Consider the following 20,828-nt stretch of genomic DNA (forward strand, 5'->3'; position numbering starts at 1 on the left):
CTATTCTATTCTCTCAGTCTATGTGTCTGTTTTTGTGCTAGTACTCTGCTATTTTTGTTACTATGGCTCTGTAGTACAATTTGAAGTCAGGTATTATGACAATCCAGAGTTGCTCATTTTGCTCAGGATTACTTTTGCTATTCTGGTTCTTTTGTGCTTCCATATGAACTTTAGGATTTTTTTTCTTTTTCTGTGAGCAATGTCATTCAGATTTTGATGGGGATTACATTGAATCTGTAAATTGCTTTCAGCAATATAAGCATTTTCCAGTAGTATTTTTGCCAATCTATGAACACAGGTGGTATTTCCATTATCTAGTGTCTTTTTCCACTTCCTTTCTTTGGTTTTTTAAAAATCATTTTCATTGTAGAAGTCTTTCACTTCCTTAGTTAAGTTTCTTCTTACACATTTTTTTGAGGCTATTGTGAACGGGATCGTTTTCCTGATTACTTTCTTAACATGTTTGTTGTTGGTTTGTGGAAAAGCTACTGATTTTTATAGACTGATTTTGTATCCTTCCAGCATAATTTTTTCCCCACCCTTTTGGCTTCACATTTGAGATACTGGTGCTCTCCCACTTGAGCCATACCTTCAGCCCTTTTTTCTCAGGTTATTTTGTAGCTAGGGTCTCACTTCATGTCCATACTGGCCTGGATTGTAATCCTCCTATGTTTGGCCCCCACCACCTTCAACTTTATTCCATTGAGATGGGGTCTCACAAACTCTCTACCCAGGCTGGCCTTCAACTGTGATCCTCCAGATCTGAGCCTCTCAAGTAGCTAAGATTATAGGTATGAGGCACTGGCACCAAGCTGCCAGCATGATTCTTTTTTTAAAAATTAACATATATCAGTTGCATGGGAGGGCAGTTTCATTTTTATATTTGCATATGTGTTTACATTGTATCTTAATTAAATTCAACCCCTCCATCATTCTCCCTAATCCCCTCTCCCTGATTTCTTAGAACAATTTCAACAAGTTTCCTTGTTAAATTTTCATGCACAGATATCAACCATCTTCATTTGACCTCCTTCACCCTTTCTATCTTCTTCCCCCTCCCACTAGTATCCTCCCCCAAACAGGACCTGTTTTGCCTTCTTGGCCTTCATTTTTTGAGTGTATATTATTCAAGGGAGTTTCGCCTTGGTACTTCACACATGTACATACCATACTTTAATCAGATTAACCCCCTCTATTATTTATTCTTTCTCCATTGCCCTGTTCCCCAATTATTCAACAGCTTTCAATACATTTCATTATACTATCTTCATACGCAGATGCAATGTATTTCAATATTATAATTATTTAGAGGCCACTCCCAAAATAAGTGCAGTAAGTTTTCACCAACCCACTTTACAAGGAAACTGACAACAGATTTTATGAAATCATTGCCTATGGAGGCAGTTTTTTCCTTGCTATGGTGTTTATGGTGTCTGAATAGCTTGAATTCTTCCCTTCTCAGAAGCTTATGCTCAGGCAGAGAAAAGCTTTCTTAAAGCACATAATCCTGACTTTGATGATCCCAGTGCTTATTGAGTCAGACAAAGGAAATCATTTTTTGTTCATTGTCATCTGAAAATTATGCATATGTGTACAGTTTGAGCTATTTACTCCAGCTGGGTGTGTTGGCACACGTCTGTAGTCCCAGGTACTCAAGATGCTGAAGCAGGAAGATTATTTGAATCCAGTAATTCAACATTTGACTAGACAACATAACATGACCTCAACTCAAAATAGTGACAACAAACAAAGGTATCATACTCCAAACAGAATAGATAACACAAACTCTAATGAACTCTGGCTAATATTCAGCAATCTACTGGGTTAAAAAGGCATGTACATTTACTACTTGCTTTGCTCATACTAGCTTTGTTAAAAATTAAACTGATACTTGCGAGCAATAGGGTTATCTCTCTGAATTTGCTTGGCAGATCTATGAATTTAGGTCCAAAACCTCTTATAATTTCATCTTTAAATGAAAACTCTAACAATCATGTTCAATACTTCAAAGGGCTTCTATCTTTTCTAGAAATCCTGTGACATAAAGTCAAAAGGACCTGGAACGACTTACTGGAAGAAGTCTGTCACGCCTATGAAACTGATCAATTAAGCCAACTGTAGTGGTATGCCCCTGACTGAGGCAGGAGGATCACTTAAACCTAGAAGTTCGGGCCTACCTGGGCAACCTTCGGAGACCCTGTCTTTAAAAAACTGGGCAATTTTATTTACATAACAGTGTTCTAGAGGAAAAATGGGTCGTACTATACTGGATGAGACCCTTTAAAGTGTTGTTGATCACTCACATTGCTATCAGAGTGAAAGAAAATCCAGATGGATTCATGTTTCCCTTGTGAAGCCAGCTCCTCATGACTAGACTAGTTTCCAGAAATGAATTGAAGGTTAGTTATGTAGAGTGGTTGATACTGGTACTGAATTCAACCAAAAGTAAGTATTCTACCAAGCACTATCACATGGTTCCCTTACTGTCCTGTGAGTGCTCTTTTCAATTACTATAAAAATCATATTTTATTAGAAAATAAGCATTATTTGTTACACCAATTTTTTCTTTCTGTACTGCTAGTAATAGTTCTGACAATCACTTTTCCAATCGGCTCTAAATTGTGTTTCCAGTACACACATGGGTTGCTTTTATAAATCCCACAATCTCAATATTGTCAGAGTAAAAGTGAAACTATATTCATTACTATTTTAATAATATAACAGTAAAAGTAATTAATATCCATCTAGAAATTCAAACTCAGAATTTATCACAAAAATATTTTGTTAAATAGTTTGATATAATGATGACAGAAAAAAAAGCATCTAATCAACAGGTGAACAAATCTGGTAATTTACATGTAGAGACTACAGAAGAAAAGTCTAATGTCACTCAGTTAACTTTGAGACACAAGGCTAGTATGAATAGATAAACAAAAGTATGTATGTCTGTTATTTATGTAGATTTGGTTAACTGTTGTAATAATATAAATACTGGTTTGGATAGAAGTAAAAATTAGCCCATAGGCTGGGTTTGTCCTAAAGAGTTAAAACTATTAGAACCATGTACACTAAACACTGGAAGTTTAATCTGTTCATGTCAATGAGTGGCCTCCATTAGGTATCTTTGTGTTTTGCATCTGGGAGAAATTATTTCAGACAATGAAATAAGTCCTGAAAGGCATAGTTTATCCCATAAATGTACTATTACTTCTTATAAATCAGGGGAAATTTATTGGGTCTCATAAGAAAAGTCAATTAAAACTTTTAGATTATCAGACTACAGAGTCACCCCATTAGGCTTGGATATGGTATAAGTTCACAAAAACCTATAAAATAGTACTCAAGTAAAACCTTTGAAAGCAGAAATAAAATAAAGACATCACAACAGTTTGGGAAATTAACACATGATGAGAAAAAATTTATGTATTTCTAATAGAGAATTTGTTTTAACCGTTCATCATTGGCATGCTATACTTAAAGATTATTACCTCAAGGTTAACATTTTAATAATTAAAAAAATTATTCTATAGTAACTTCAATACTTGTTTCATTTTATATTTTGCTATGGACTTGATGGATTATTAGACTGCTGCAAACTGTCCAGAAAAAGGTAAAAATGGCAATGCAGAGAATTAGAAAACTAGTTTTACTAGAAAATACTAATGGAAAGGGGAAATTGTAAGGATAAACACATATCTAAAGAAAAAAATTTAAATTTCTCCAATGTATAAAAAGAGAACTTTCTCCCTTCCCTTTTCTTTTTAGTAATTTCTTCAGGAAACTTGAGATCATACGATTATAAGTAAGTAAAAGAAATAAGATTATAAGAAAATGTCTTGTCACTTCTGCATCCCAGGTACAACATTCTTGGTGGTAAGAACCCATCTCTTTTAAAAATAAAATGGTGAAAAATGGTGCCTTCATTCCTTGTAGAAATTTAACTACAAAATACAACTTCCTATTTATCAAAAACATATGAAAAATTTTATTTGTCTTTTTGATAAATACAACTAATTAACATGGTTGTATAGATTGTTATTTACTAAGGGCATAGGGTTGTTCTTTGTCCTTGCAGTCTCTTTAGGGGATTATCCATTATGTACATCATAGTCTAGGTTAATGCTTATTCAATAATAATACTATTACTCCAATTTTGTAAAGAGGTTTCACTGGATTGGAGGGATATTTTAAGTTTAATTATATTTCCCCAACATCAACCACATACTTCAGGAAAAAAATCCTTCCCTAGACTTCCAGCCCAGTGGCTAAAACCTTGTATCCAATATTTTACTCATCTATTGCAACTGCTTAATGGATGCCTAGTTTCTTTAGCTTTCTTAACCAAATCTGTTGAACTGACTAATGAGGTTAAATGAAGCTCTCAGTTCCATCTTTAAAACACACTGAAGTCCTCCACATGCAACACAGACTATGTTCTAGGATGTGTTCACACTTCAGTTTCTACCAGCTGAATTATAGCTTAAGATAAATCAACTGTATTAATTCTCAAATCTGTTGTATGCTACTTATGATTAGAGCTATAATTATAAAATGCAAATAAAGTTTACATTAAATAGTGAAACATGACTGCCCAAAAAGGAGTTGTTTCTATAAAAATCAAGCTGCATTGTTTTGGAAAGACCTGATAACATTTTGATGTCACTTAGTGAAAAACCATCTTGTCATCCAGTAGGGAGGAGCACAAAAAGATAAGCCCTATTCACCCATAAGTAACTTTCTATCAGCATTGTTTCTCTTTTTTAAATCACCTTTATTGGAGTACAACTCTCAGAGTAAAATTCACCCACTTAAGTGTAAAGTTAAGAATTTTGACAAACATGTATACTTGTATATACCACAATCATGATATAGAAGTTTCCTATGCAACCAAAAAATTCCCTCTAGCATCTTTTCAGTCCGTCTCCACACCATCATTGGCCTCAGACAACCACTGATCTTCTTTCTGGTACTATAGATTGGTTTACCTTGTTTCATCCAAATAGACTCAAACAATATGTGTTGTTTGATACCTGGTTTCTTTTGCTTAGCCCATTTTTAAATTAACCCATATTATTGCATGTATGTGTGGTCTGTTAGTTTTATATGAAGTAGTGTTCCATTGTATTAACAATGTTGATAGATATTTTAACTGATTTCTACATTGGTCCTCTAATAAGTAAAACTGATATGAACAATCATGTGTAAGTTATTTTGTGATCATATGTTTCCTTTTATTTGGAATATATAAATAGGTATAAGGCAGGCTAAGACAGGAAAAGTTCTGGACTCTTAAAACGGATATGACTTAATGTTGTATTTCAGGTTGAACATTCTTCTCTTTCTCTGAGCCTTCCTTTCAGTTACAAATGTTTGTAGGTTATTCACACACTGACTCTGGGACAACTCAAACAATCCCCACCTCAGCCCAGCGACCACTCCTGCCCCTCCCCTCTCATCAATTAGGTTAGCATAGGTTTTAAAAGCACCTGAAAAGAGAAAGACTGCTTTCACCTTCCACTTGGCCCCACCATGGCCTTTTGTAACTCCTCTCCTTAATCCTTAATAAACTCCATTACTACACCTATGTGTCCTGCCTGGATGCATGCACATGGGACACAAAGAATTTGGGAATCTTCTCATCAGGGACTGAACCAGCCTAAAGCAGTAAGAATGAAATTCTTTTCTTATTGCAATTATTTCTCCCTCTTTTTTATTTGCCTTCCAATGTTCAAATGAGAAAAAAAAATCTTCTTATATTTAGTGCAGGACAGCAAAGGTTTTTCTCCTGTTGACTTTTTTTTAGAAATTTTTAGTTTTAGTTTTATTTAGTTCTGTAGTCAATTCAAAGTAGTTTTGTGTATGGTAATGGTCAGTGTTTATTTTTTCCCTGTTGTTATCCACTTATTCTTTCTCCAGTGAGTTACTATGACACTTTTTATCAAAAATCAATTAAACACATATGTGTAAGTTGATTTCTATACACTATTTTATCATATTTCTAAATCATCAAAGTATACATAGAGATAAGGAAATGGCATGCTTGTAAATGTTTACCAATAGGTTCTTTGTGGGCATAGATACAAACAAACAAGCATACAACCTTGACATATAGCATATACTGATTACCAAGGTATAAATTCTCCAAACATGATCAATTTCAAGGTAGCTTACTCTACAAATTCCAACTACTTAGACTCTCCAAATTACAATCTCAGACTCCTCAAACTAGAATGGGTACCCTTGTCCCTGTGCTGAGATCTAGAAAGGGCCTTCAGGCTGAAAGATGAGGTTATCATAGGGATCACCTTGTTTACTTCCTTCTCTCAGAGATCACAGTCATTTACTGTCTCTAGTCCAAAATCTGAGAAACAGTTATTTCTTATTCCAGGAGGGCAAGTTTTTTTTAATTAAGTATTCCATCACATCAGGAGTACCTCCTTAGCTGGAAGTTTAACTCAATGGTAGACAGCATGATTAACATACATGAGGTTCAGGGATCAATCCCCTACAAAAACAACAAAGAGAAGATAAAAAAGAAAAAAAAAAATCCCATGCTTATAACAGATTCTTTGGTGTGGAGGGTATATGTCAATGGTAGACCACTTGCCTGTCATGCACAAAACCCTAACTTTGATCTACAGCATGCAAAAAGAAAAAAAGTGTCTCCCAATTAACTTCAAATGTTTTATGTTAAACATAAATGTCTAGCCATGCACAGCCATTATAGTTTGGTTCGACAGTGTACCCTAAAAGCTTATGTGTTGAAGATTTGGTCCCCAGTCAGAGGCACTATTATAAAGTGGTAGAAACTTTAGGAAATATGGCCTAGTTAAAGGAAATAAAGGTTATTTAGGATATGCCTTTGGAAGGTATTTTGGGATCCTAGTCCCTTCTTTCTCTTCTTCTTCCTGGCTGCCATGAAGTGAGTAGATGTGCTCCACATGCATTTCCTGCCATGATAGTCTGCCTTGCCACAGGCCCATAACAATAGAGTCAGACAACTATGGACTGAAGCCTCTGAAGCTGTGAGCAAAAAAATAAATCTTTCCTCTTTTTAAGTTTATTGTCTCAGGTAGTTTGTCACAGTGATGGAAAACTGACTGACACACCACCATATTTTTGAGGCTAGACTCCAACATGAAACTCAGAGACACACATACACACCCAGAAAATTGTAAAGCTAGGAGTTGTTCACATATGCCTGTAATCCCAGCGATGTGGAAGGCAGAAATAGGAAGACTGCAGTTAGAGGCCAGCCTAGCCAAAAAGTTACTAAGACTCTGTCTCAAAAACAAACTGGGTATAATGGGTCATGCCTATAGTCCCAGCTACTCAGGAGATGGGGGTAGAAGAATTGTGATCTGTGGCCAGCATGGGCCAAACATGAGATCCTATCTGAAAAACAAACTTAAAAACGCAAAAGGACTTGGAGTGTGGCCCAAGTGGTAGAGCACAGGACTCTGAGTTTAATCCCCAGTACCACCAAAAGAAGAAGGAGGAGGAGGAGAGGAAGAATAAGGAGGAACAGGAAGATGAAAGAGAAGGAGATGATGAAAAAGAAGAAGAAGAAAGTAGGAAAGTTGTAGGAAAGACCATATAGAATGCAGAAAACATTTTGAAACTATTAATAATTAATATCTTTAAAGAGCTAAGAGAAGCTATTCTATCCATGAAATGAGAAAAAATGCTATAAGAAAATGAAAATTCATAAAATGAGAACAGTCTTAGAAATTAAATATGTATATATATATATACAAATATATATTTAAATAGAATAGGAGGAAGTTGAAAAACTTTCCTAAACATTATAGCAAAAGAACAAAGAGATGGGCAGCAAAAGAGAGATAATAAAATATAGGGTCATTACAGGGCATTCAGCAACCAACTAGTAGTGCTTTCAGGAAGGGAGGAAATAAAGGGAAGGAAATTTTTTAAATAATTCAAGAAAATTTCTTCCATTTAAAGGGCATGTCATCAGAGGCTTAAAAGGCCTAGAATGATGATTAACACAACATACAAGGCACATCATCATGAAACTTCAGAAGACTTAGAAAGGAGAGAAACATTTAATAAAAAGCATTCAAAGGGAACATAAGACACACACTGGATTATGAAAGGGAATAACAGAGCATTTTCCAGTACTGGGGTTTGAACTCAAGGTCTACACCTTGAACCACTCCACCAGCCCTTTGTTGTGAAGGATTTTTTTTAGATAGGGTCTCATGAACTATTTGCCAAGGCGAGATCCTCCTGATCTGTGCCTCCTCAGTAGCTAGGATTGTAGGCATGGATTACAGGTGTGAGCCACTTGTGCCCAGCTAACAGAGCCTTTTGACAGCAACCCTAGAAGGTAAAAAAGGATCAATTCCTCCAAAAATTCTGAGGGAAATCTTCTTTGACCTAAAATTCTATGTTTCCTGTCAAATATGAAGATAGACTAAAGCCATTTCCAGACACGTAAAGTCTCAAAGAATAAAATATTTGCTCCACCAGAAATAAGGCAATAAGCCAACAAACATGATATCATAAAATCCTGAAAAGAGAACCAGTATAGAAGAAAAACCAAGTTCCTTGATAATGGTGAAGAGAAACTCCAAGGTGACAACTGTTCAGCACTCATAAAGAGCAAACATTCCAGATTTATCTGAGATGATGGGGAGCTTTAGGAATATGTCTTTGAGAAAAAATAAGAAGCAACAAATTGCCTCCTCTACCTTCCTATATTAAGAAGAGCTTATAACTCTAGTAAATTAAAATGGGTACACAGAAAACTACACCAAATAAAATCCCATTATTAATTCCAAAGAAAAAGAGAATTTGTAAGGAAGATAATCATATATACAACATACTTCACAGCATTTGTATAGCCATAATATGAAATGCTAAATATTGATTTAGCTATATATTGGGAGAACAAGAGGAAAAATTGTGTCCTTGTGAGGGGAAGGACATTTTGATAACTAAATTTTCATATTAAACAACATGAAAATAGATAATGTCTAAAAGTTTAAAAAGCAATGAAACATGTTTAAAAATATAAAGATTATGACAGAAGAAATAACTATGGGGAGCAGACATCAGAGATGACAAGGGCAAGTAAAATGACTGCTGCTTTTACATATGTGCCTTGTAGTACAAGTTGACCTTTGAAACTGAATACATACTGCTTTGTTAAATATTAAATTTAAAAATACCTGGGACTATTTCAAATTTTCCCGTGGTTGCCATACCTCAAAAATAGAAAGATCTAGGTGATGAAATTTAATTTGCTTATGTTGAATTCATATCCAATGAGCCACCTTCAACATTCATGCTTATTTAATGCTGGACCTTCAATCCCACTGAGTTCTAGAGTTAAGTAGACATAAATTCACATTCAATATCATAATGAATCCAAATGGCCTTTCCACAAGAACAGTAAAACCTTATGACTATTGTTTTTAAGAAGGCCAAGATCACTGAGTTTCATTTAAGGAAAAGAAGTAACCTCTGCTGATTTCCAGATTAAAGGCACTTTAATTGGAAATCCTGATTAGTCACTTGTTTACCTGTTCTTTTATTTGTGTGTGTGTGTGTGTGTGTGTGTGTGTGTGTGTCCATAGATAAATTAGGGAGAAATCTCTCTTTGTATTCCAAAAAAGGCAAAGGAAGTTCTAACTAGATTTCTCCATACACACTATTTTTTCCCTGGGAGAAAGTTATAAAAAAGCAGGCAGAACACTTTCCCTACTAAAATTATCATACAGAGAAAACAGAAGTTTGGCTCCAAACTGCAAACAAAAGAGCTTTTTCATCCTCAATCATGAAATGATTCAGGATCAATTGGAACAACTGACGATTCACACCTTTAGTCAGAAGTAGTATGGCTAATGCCAATGTATTTGGGAACATTGCAGTTAATAGAGAATAATTAGTATATAAAGCTCTTAGGTAAATATTTTAAATTAAAATGAGATATTTACACATTAGTTGTCAATAAAGCTTTAGTTATTTAGATTTATATCTTTGAGATTCTCTAATGTCATTGATTTTTTGATTGGCTATCTGACTCTAGTCCCAACCATATCACAGAGACTTTTATATTGCTATCTTTAGTCATTGCAATTACCTCTCCCATCTCTTAGACACATATATACACAAAGAGAGACATACACATACTCACTCACATACATAGTTAATTACTGACTTTACTTTTCATGTGCTGTATCTATATTTGGGGGTAACCTGTTTGGCCTACTGTACTGTAAACACCCTCCTAGACTGCAACTCTGTTTCTGCTTCAGACCAGTTGTGTAAGTCTAGTTGCATATTTCACTCTTTCCTAGTCTGACTCTTAACCAGATGTGGTGTTGCACACCTGTAAACCCAATACTTGGGAACTGAGGCATAAGGATTTGCAAGTTCCTGGCCAGTCTAGACTACACAGGGAGACCTTGTCTCAAAACAACAATAAAACTCCAAAGTCTGCCTCTTCTTGTTTTAATGTATGACCCCAGTTGTGACTTCTAGAGTATCACACAATGTGTCTACTAGCCCCATAAATTCTCAAAGAGAGTAAAGATCCTATCTACCATATTCAATCCTTTTTCATATGCAAATTCACTACAGAAAAACTACATTTAGTTTGCCTTTTCCTCCAGAAATGTAAGAAATTATTGGATTCATTTTAGCCAAATGCCATTATAGCAAAAACACTCTAACTGAAAATTATAAGGTTTGTCCTTCAACTGTACTGATATGCAGGATTTACTGTACCTAAGAATCCTCAGAGGGGTAACTAAAATATGTATACCTGAACCCCATGCTCCCTTCTTCCCAAGATATTCTGAGGCAAAGTCTATGGTAGTCTAAGAATCTGCCCTAGGCTGATTCTAATGTTGGGAATGCAGCAAACCACACTTTAAAATGCATCCTGGTTAGCTTGTCAATAAAGCCTACATATATCCACTTAAATAACAGAAAATCTTTCAGTGCTTTAAAGAATATGCATCTGAAAGCCTGCTTTTTTCCTCTGATGGCATTAAATGCAAAGAGCAGGAAACCAAGAGCTAAACTGCTGGCACTACCTTTTTAAAAAGCATCCTTATTCCAAAAATGAAAATTTGCCTGTTTCCTTCACAAAGAAAAAGTTCTGCTTGCTGTGGGAGTAAAGTTATGATTGCAAAATTTTTGTTCACCAAATTCCAGTCTTTTCATATAGCTTTAGACAATGTTCCCTCTTAGCTATTTGTACAGCACTTCAAAATCCTGAGGAGGTGGTTTCAGTGTGGACTAATACCAGTGTTATTTAGAGAGCATGCAAACAAAATGAAGACTTAGCACTGTTCTGGGGGAAAGAAAGTGGTCTCCCCAGCAATAGGACTTACACTTTCTGGAGCAAAACAAGTCACCCTATAGCAGACTAACCACTTCTTTCCTCAAGGTGTGGAAAGTGAATTACTTCTCAGATTCAAGAGAAGTAATTCACTTTGAATCTGAGAAGTAATTCTAGTGAATCTTCAAATGTGCTCCCTACACCTAGTGCCAAGCTCCCATTAGACCCGAAACAATAGAAGAAATAAGATTCATTTTCATTTCTGACACTTTACTAAGACCTTTGGAAAGTCATGTCATGGCTCTGAGATTTCAGATTAGCATATCGATATTTACCTCACATTATAGTTTCAAAATACTTATTTTATGAAAATATGTAGCACAACATCTGAAAGATCTGAAAGTAAACCACTCTGATATTCACTCTTTCAATCTTACCTCCTAATTTAGTCTGCAGTCATTGCCACACCCATCCCTCATTAGCAATGAGAATGCCTCCAGCTATTAGTTAGCTCAGGGAAACACCCTTTTCCAATGGACACTGTATGCTATTTAATAAGGTTGATTTTACGGGCTAGAAGTAAAGAAGCAATTGGTAAGTGGTTGTCAGTTACAAGTATTATAAAGCAGCAAGTGAGTTACAGATTTTAACACTGAGAATATTCTTTCTTTAAAATTCCCATTTTAATCCATTTGTTTTTACAGTATTTTAATGAAGTTTAAAAAGTAAATGCAACAAAATCTGGAGTTACCTGACAGATCAATCAAGGCAGTAACTCACAATGGTACATGGGAGGTAATGCAATTTTCTGAACCCCTGATAAATGGTATGATCCTTCTCTCTTTCCTCTAGACAAAAACATACATGAATCAAATTTTTCATTCAGTTTATGGAGGACCACAGACTCCCCACATCAAGAAATATAAGTTAAGAAACCCAGACATGAGTATATAACTCACTTAGCATTCTTTAATAAACCAGGAATCTGAAACCAAGCTTGAGTCCCTCCTAATACTGAAAATTAATAACATGGAGATTATGCTCTATGAAGTATTTTAAAACTCCACAGGATCCAGGATGGTGACTACAGGGCAGAAGCAGACAGCATGAGCTCTGTAAATTAAAAATTTTGCTGAGACACTGGAGCCACACTGGGCAGAAAAAAGCCACCAAGAAGAATCAAAAGTCCAACACCCTGAAACCCCAGCCCATACAAAGCCTCTACATGCCACCTTACACTGAGAAAACAGGAGAGCTCCTGTGCCACCAGACAGGAGCTCCAAACCTGCTTGGGAGATGCAGACCAACAGGTAAGCAAATAAGTGTCACAAGGTATTCCCACAGCTACCCCTGGGATAAACCAGCATAGCTCCCTGTACAAACTGACCACCTGCCCTGCAAAAAAAAAAACTGAATAATAAACAAGGAACACACAGCAGAGGGAGTAGGGTGTTCTGAACACCCAGGAGAAGGGGGAAGGGGCAAGGAGCTGTTCTCCATGGCAACTTTCAGTAAAAAAAGATTGGAAAGGCAGAAGGGCCAACAGTGGGCAGGTGATAAGCCACTGCCTGAAATAGGGCAGATAGTGAGCCACAAAGCTCGTCTCCTGAGCCACTGAACAATAACCAAAGTCAAACAATACTGCAAAATTGAAAAACAATCAGCAAACCAGCATAACATGCTGACAGCAGAGAGCTAGCTGACAGATCTCTGACCTTGCACCAGAGAAAGGGCACAAGGCAAAGAAACAAGCCCCCAATAAACCAACACAGTGAAATCCCAGCTGCAAAGTAGGACACTTAGTGGGCCACTGAGCTGATCTCCAGAACCTGAAGACAAGCTCCTCATTGAGAAAGGAGCTGACTAAGCAGCTGCAGTTGAAAGACAGGAAAAAAAAACTGGCAAGTCTCCCAACCAACTAGTGAGACTAAGAGAGTTTCTGCTTAAATACCTACACCAGGACTGGATGCTGAAAGAGTAACACCAGAACCACTAAGACTGAAACTCCATTGTTCCAGAACCTGGAATTTTTTTTATATATGTTTGTTTCTTTTGTTCCCTGTTTGTTTGTCCACCACCTCTCCCAGTTGATTTCTGTGGTTTTCTCTTTCTTTTTTTTTTATTTTTATTTTATTCATACGTGCATACAATGTTTGGGTCATTTCTCCCCCCTTCCCCCCATACCCTCCCTTATCCCCCCATTCCCTCTCTTAACCCCCTTACCCCTTGCTACCCAGCAGAAACTATTTTGCCCTTATCTCTAATTTTGTTGAAGAGAGAGTATAAGCAGTAATAAGAAGGAACAAGGGTTTTTGCTAGTTGAGATAAGGATAGCTATACAGGGAGTTGACTCGCATTGCTTTCCTCTACATGTGTGTTACCTTCTAAGTTAATTCTTCTTGAACTAACCTTTTCACTAGTTCCTGGTCCCCTTCTCCTATTGGCTTCACTTTCTTTAAGGTATCTGCTTTAGTTTCTCTGCGTTCAGGGTGACAAATGCTATCTAGTTTTTCAGGTGTCTTACATATCCTCATATCTCCCTTGTGTGCTTTCACTTTATCATGTGATCAAAATCCAATCCCCTTGTTGTGTTTGCCCTTGATCTAATGTCCGCATATGAGGGAGAACATACAATTTTTGGTCTTTTGGGCCAGGCTAACCTCACTCAGAATGATGTTCTCCAATTCCATCCATTTACCTGCAAATGATAACATTTCATTCTTCTTCATGGCTGCATAAAATTCCATTGTGCATAAATTCCATATTTTCTTAATCCATTAGTCAGTGGTGGGGCATCTTGGCTATTTCCACAACTTGGTTATTGTGAATAGTGCTGCAATAAACATGGGTGTGCAGGTGCCTCTGGAGTAACCTGTGTCACATTCTTTTGGGTATATCCCCAAGAGTAGTATTGCTGGATCATATGGTAGATAAATGATTAGCTTTTTAAGTAGCCTCCAAATATTTTTCCAGAGTGGTTGCACTACTTTACATTCACACAAGCAGTGTAAGAGGGTTCCTCTTTCCCCGCATCCTCGCCAACACCTGTTGTTAGTGGTGTTGCTAATGATGGCTATTCTAACAGGGGTGAGGTGGAATCTTAGTGTGGTTTTAATTTGCATTTCCTTTATTGCTAGGGATGGAGAGCATTTTTTTCATGTGTTTTTTGGCCATTTGAATTTCTTCTTTTGAGAAAGTTCTATTTATTCACTTGCCCATTTCTTTATTGGTTCATTAACTTTGAGAGATTTTGGTTTTTTAACTTCCCTATATATTCTGGTTCTCAGTCCTTTGTTTGGTTTGTAGCTGGCAAATATTTTCTCCCACTCTGTGGATGGTCTCTTCAGTTTAGAGACCATTTCTTTTGTTGAGCAGAAGCTTCTTAGCTTTATGAAGTCCCATTTATCTATGCTGTCTCTTAGTTGCTGTGTTGCTGGGGTTCCATTGAGAAAGTTCTTGCCTATACCTATTATTTCCAAAGTATATCCTACTCTTTCCTATACCAACTTTAGAGTTTGGGGTCTGATATTAAGATCCTTGATCCATTTTGAGTTAATATTGGTATAGGGTGATATACATGGATCTAGTTTCAGTTTTTTGCAGACTGCTAACCAGTTTTCCCAGCAGTTTTTGTTGAAGAGGCTGTCTTTTCTCCATTGTATATTTTTAGTGCCTTTGTCAAAGACAAGTTTGTTATAGATGTGTGGCTTCATATCTGGGTCCTCTATTCTGTTTCACTGGTCTTCATGTCTGTTTTTGTGCCAGTACCATGCTGTTTTTATTGTTATTGCTTTGTAATATAGTTTGAAGTCAGGTATTGTGATACCTCCAGCATTGCTCTTTTGACTGAGTATTGCCTTGGCTATTTGTGGCCTCTTGTGTTTCCATATAAATTCGATGGTAGATTTTTCAATCTCTTTAATGAATGTCATTGGGATTTTGATGGGAATTGCATTAAACATGTAGATTACTTATGGGAGTATAGACATTTTTACTATGTTGATTCTACCAATCCATGAGCATGGGAAATCTCTCCACTTTCTATAGTCCTCCTCAATCTCTTTCTTCAGAAGTTTATAGTTTTCCTTGTAGAGGTCGTTCACACCCTTTGTTAAGTTTACACCTAGGTATTTCATTTTTTTTGAGGCTATTGTAAATGGAATTCTTTTTACATTTTCTTTCTCAGTTTGTTAATTATTAGTGTATAGAAATGCTAATGGTTTTTATATGTTTATTTTATATCCTGCTACCTTGCTATAGGTATTGATGGTGTCTAGGAGCTTTTGAGTAGAGTTTTTTGGGTCTTTATGGCTTAGGGTCATATCATTTGCAAATAGGCATATTTTCACACTTTCTTTACCTATTTGTATTCCTTTTGTTCCTTCTTGCCTAATTGCTCTGGCTAGGAATTCCAGTACTATGTTGAATAGGAGTGGAGATAGTGGGTATCCTTGTCTAGTTCTGATTTTAGAGGGAATGGTTTCAGTTTTTCTCCATTAAGTATAATGCTGGCTGTAGATTTGTCATATATAGCTTTTATAATGTTGAGGTACTTTCCTTCTATTCCTAGTTTTCTTAGAGCTTTTATCATGAAATGGTGTTGGACCTTATCAAAGGTTTTTCTGCATCTATTGAGATGATCAAGTGGTTTTTGTCTTTGCTTCTGTTAATGCGGTTTATTACGTTTATTCATTTTCATATGTTGAACCACCCCTGCATTCCTGGGATGAAGCCTACTTGGTCATGGTGAATGATCTTTTTGATGTGTTGTTGAATTCGTTTTGCCATTATTTTATTGAGGATTTTTGCATCAATGTTCATTAAGGAGATTGGCCTATAGTTCTCCTTTTTGGAGGTGTCTTTGCCTGGTTTTAGGATAAGTGTAATACTGGCTGCATAAAATGTGTTAATCAGTTTTCCTTCCCTTTCTATTTCGTGGAACAGTTTAAGGAGGGTTGGTATCAGTTCTTCTTTAAAGATCTGATAGAATTCAGCAGAGAATCCATCAGGTCCTCGACTTTTCTTTTTGGGGAGACTCTTGATTGCTGCTTCAATTTCATTATGTGCTATAGATCTATTCAGGTGATAAATATCCTCTTGGTTCAGTTTTGGATGATCATAAGTATCTAGAAATCTGCCCATTTCTTTAAGATTTTCAAATTTATTTGAATATAAGTTCTCAAAGTAGTCTCTGATGATTTCCTGGACTTCCATGGTATTTGTTGTTATTTTACCTTTTGCATTCCTGATTCTACTAATTTGGGTTTTTTCTCTCCTCATTTTAGTCAGGTTTGCCAGGGGTCTGTCGATCTTGTTTACTTTTTCAAAGAACCAACTTTTTGTTTCATTAATTCTTTGTAAGGTTTTTTGGTTTCTATTTCATTGATTTCAGCTCTTATTTTTATTATTTGTCTCTTTCTATTTGTTTTGGGATTTGCTTGTTCTTGTTTTTCTAGGAGTTTGAGATGTATCATTAGGTCATTGATTTGGGATCTTTCAGTCTTTTTAATATACACACTCGTGGCTATAAACTTTCTTCTCAGGACTGCCTTTGCTGTGTCCCATAGATTCTGGTAGTTTGTGTTTTCATTTTCTTTGACTTCCAGGAACTTTTAAATTTTCCTCTTTTATTTCATCAATGACCCATTGTTCATTAAGCAATGAGTTATTCAGTTTCCAGCTGTTTGCATGTTTTTTGTCTTTACTTTTGTTGTTGAGTTCTAGTTTTATTGTGTTGTGATCAGATAGAATGCATGGTATAATTTCTATTTTCTTGTATTTGCTGAGGCTTGCTTTGTGCCCGAGGATATGATCTATTTTGGAGCAGGTTCCATTGGCTGCTGAGAAGAATGTATATTGTGTAGAAGTTGGATGAAATGTTCTGTAGACATCAAGTAGGTCCATTTGATCTATGGTATAATTTAGATCTAGGATTTCTTTATTGATTTTTTGTTTGGATAACCTATCTATTGATGATAATGGGGTGTTAAAGTCTCCCATGACGTGTTGGAGTTAATATATGGTTTTATGTCCTTCAGGGTATGTTTGATGAAATTGGGTGCATTGACACTGGGTGCATATAGGTTGATAATTGTTATTTCCTTTTGGTCTGTTTCCCTTTTTATTAGTATGTAATGTCCTTCTTTATCTCATTTGATCAATGTAGGTTTGAAGTCTACTTTGTCAGAGATAAATATTGCTCCTCCTGCCTGTTTTTGGGTGCCTTTGGCTTGGTAAATCTTCTTCCAGCCTTTCATCCTAAGCCTATGCTTATTTCAGTTGGTGAGATGGATCTCCTGTAAGCAACAAATTGTTGGATCTTCCTTTTTAATCTAGTTCATCAAACAGTGCCTTGTGATGAGGGAATTAAGTCCAATAACATTAAGTGTTAGTACTGATAGGTATGTGGTGATTCCTGTCATTTAGTTGTCTTGTTTGAAGGTTTGATTGTGTGTGCCTAAATCAATGTTACTCTCTACTTTCTTGCTTTTCTTTTCCTGTAGTGGTGCTGCCTGTTCTTTCGTGGTTATGTTTTGTTTCACTTTCTGTGTGCAGAATGCCTTGAAGAATCTTTTGTAGTGGTGGCTTTGTGGTCACATATTGTTTTAGTTTCTGCTTATCATGGAAGACTTTTATTGCTCCATCTATTTTGAATGATAGTTTTGCTGGATAAAGTATCCTGGGGTTGAAGTTATTTTCATTCAGTGCCCGGAAGATCTCACCCCAAGCTCTTCTTCCTTTTAATGTTTCTGTTGAGAAGTCTGATGTGATTTTGATGGGTTTACCTTTGTGTGTTATTTTTTCTCTCTGACAGCCTTCAATAGTCTTTCTCGGATCTCTGTACTTGTTGTTTTAATGATAATATGCCGTCGGGTAGTTCTATTGTGGTCTGGTCTGTTTGGTGTTCTGGAGGCCTCTTGCATCTGTATGGGAATAGATTCCTCCAGATTTGGGAAATAAAATTAAAAATCTCCAAGTTCAAATGCAATAAAGTTTCAGTCTTAATAATTTTCATGTTAGTCCCTCAGCTTCCAATCCTGGAGATGGTGTCCAGAAGTAGTTCTGTCATTGTCTCATCAAAGGGGAAAAAAAAACCCACAAAGTGTCCCAAGTTCAAATGCAATACAGTTTCAGTAAGTTTTTCAGTATGCAGGTGTAGTTTGGTTGTTGTCTCATCAAAGGAAGAGAGAAAAAAAAAGAGTCTGGAGACAACTTTATGAATGTGTATCTGAGGCTGCGGCTCACCTGAGCACTGCTGTCAGCCAGCTGTTGCTGCAGGCTTTATTGATTGCAGATCTCAGAAGTGAGCTTAACAGTCACCTAGCTCATTGGGCTTTGATTATTTGAGTTCTCATGGGCATAACTGCCACCGTTACAAGCTTTCCCTTTCCAAGCACACTGGGGGAGGTGGCGCTACACCCGCCTTCTCCGGCTGAAAAGTTTATTTACAGTACATGTGGGAAGAAGGCCTTCCCCCTTCTCCTGTGGAGTTTTCATCCCACTGCCACTTTTACACACTTTCCTGCTCCTGGTTGCTGGGCAGGTGCCACTGCTCCTGCCTTCTCTGGCCAGCTTGTTTATTTATGGTTCCATGAGGGATTGCCCCTCCCTCCCCTTCTGCACTCAGGGCACCCCACCCTCTTTACTATGTGTCTTTTTTATTGTTTATTATTCAGTTTGGGTTTTTTCTCTGTTTTCCCTGTGTGGGGATTGGTCTGTCCAGGTGGCTATGCTGATCTGGCCCAGGGTAATCTATGGGAGTACCACATGCCACTTAGCTCACATGGTGGTCTGCATCTTCTCAAGTGGTCAGGGAGCTGGCATCTGGCTGCCGTACAGGAGCCCTCCTAGTTTCTCCATTTAACATGGAGTGGAGATGCTATGTGCGGGCTGTGAGTGTGGAGGAGTCAAAGTTTTGCCTCTTATTAGTGGTTTTTCCTGTAAGGTGTATCTCCACCGTCTCTCCAAGATTTTACTTTAGGAAGCACACTTTCTGCTTCCTCCCTCTAGTCACCATCTTGGAATCTCCTGATTCTCTCTTTCTTTTTTTTTTTCTTTTTCTTTTTATTTCTTTCTGTCTTTGTTTTGTTAGTTTTACTATTGTAAGTTAGCTAATACTAAATTACACACAGACCAGGGACAGAAACAGCACCAAGTGGAGCAATGGGAAAGCAAAAAAGGGATGTAAACAATTCTCTCCCAAAAATTAAATTGATCCAGGACTCAGAGGGAAATGAAGAAAATGGATATGCAGTTCCAGACCCCAACAAAACAAAGATAAACTATCCCAAGGAACCCAATGAAGCCCACAAGAACAATCTGAAAGAAGAGATCCTGCAAGTAATCACAGAGACTCTCACAGAGATTTTACTAGACATGGTCAAACAAAATGTACAGAAGGCACTTAAAAAATTCCAAGACAACAAAATAAAGAATATGAGAAGACATGAAAACAAATAAATGAACTCATAGAGCCCTAAATAAGTATCAAAGTGAAACAGAGAATACCATAAACAGAGAGATAAATGAATTAAGACAAAAATTGACAATATTAAAGAGGAAGTGACCCATGATATGGAAAACATCAGAAAAAAGAATCATACAGAAATATAAAACACAACAGAAGGCCACTCCAGCAGTCTAGAACAAGCAGAAGACAGAATCTCAGAACTTGAAGATGAAAAGGAAATTAAAGGAAAAACTGAAGAGCTACTAGACAAACTACTCAAGACCTGTGACAGGAATATGCAAGAACTCACCAACTCCATCAAAGGACCAAACCTGAGAATCATGGGCATTGAAGAAGCAGAAGAGGTGCAAGCAAAAGGAATTTCTAATATATTCAACAAAATAATAAAAGAAAATTTCCCAAATCTAGACAACACTATGCCTATTCAGCTATAGGAAGCCTCCAGGACACCAAACAGACTTGACGAAAATAGAACTACCTCATGACATATCAAGAAAACAACAAGCACAGAGAATAGAGAAAGAATATTGAAAGCTGTAAGAGAGAAAAAACAAATAACATACAAAGATAAACCCATCAAAATCACAGCAGATTTCTGAACAGAAACCTTAAAGCAAGAATAGCATGGAGTCAGGTTTTCCAGGCACTGAATGAAAATAACTTCAATCCTAGGATACTCTACCCAGCAAAACTATCATTCAAAATAGATGGAGCAATAAATGTCTTCCAAGGTAAGGAGAAACTAAAACAATATATGACCACCAAGCCACCACTACAAAAGATTCTTGAAGAAATTCTGCACACAGAAAATGACAGCAAACAAACCCATGAAAGAACAGGCAGTACCAAACCACAGGAGAAGAAAAAGCAAGAAAGTAGAGAATAACATTGATTCAGCTGCACACAATCAAACCTTTAACCAACAAAAACAACTAATCACCACATACCTATCAATACTAACACTGAATGTTAATAGACTTCATTCCTCCATCAAAAGACACCATTTGGCAAACTGGACTAAAAAGGAAGATTGAATAATCTGTT

Source organism: Castor canadensis, chromosome X (genome assembly GCF_047511655.1).
Source record: "Castor canadensis chromosome X, mCasCan1.hap1v2, whole genome shotgun sequence".
NCBI classification, from domain to species: Eukaryota; Metazoa; Chordata; class Mammalia; order Rodentia; family Castoridae; genus Castor; species Castor canadensis.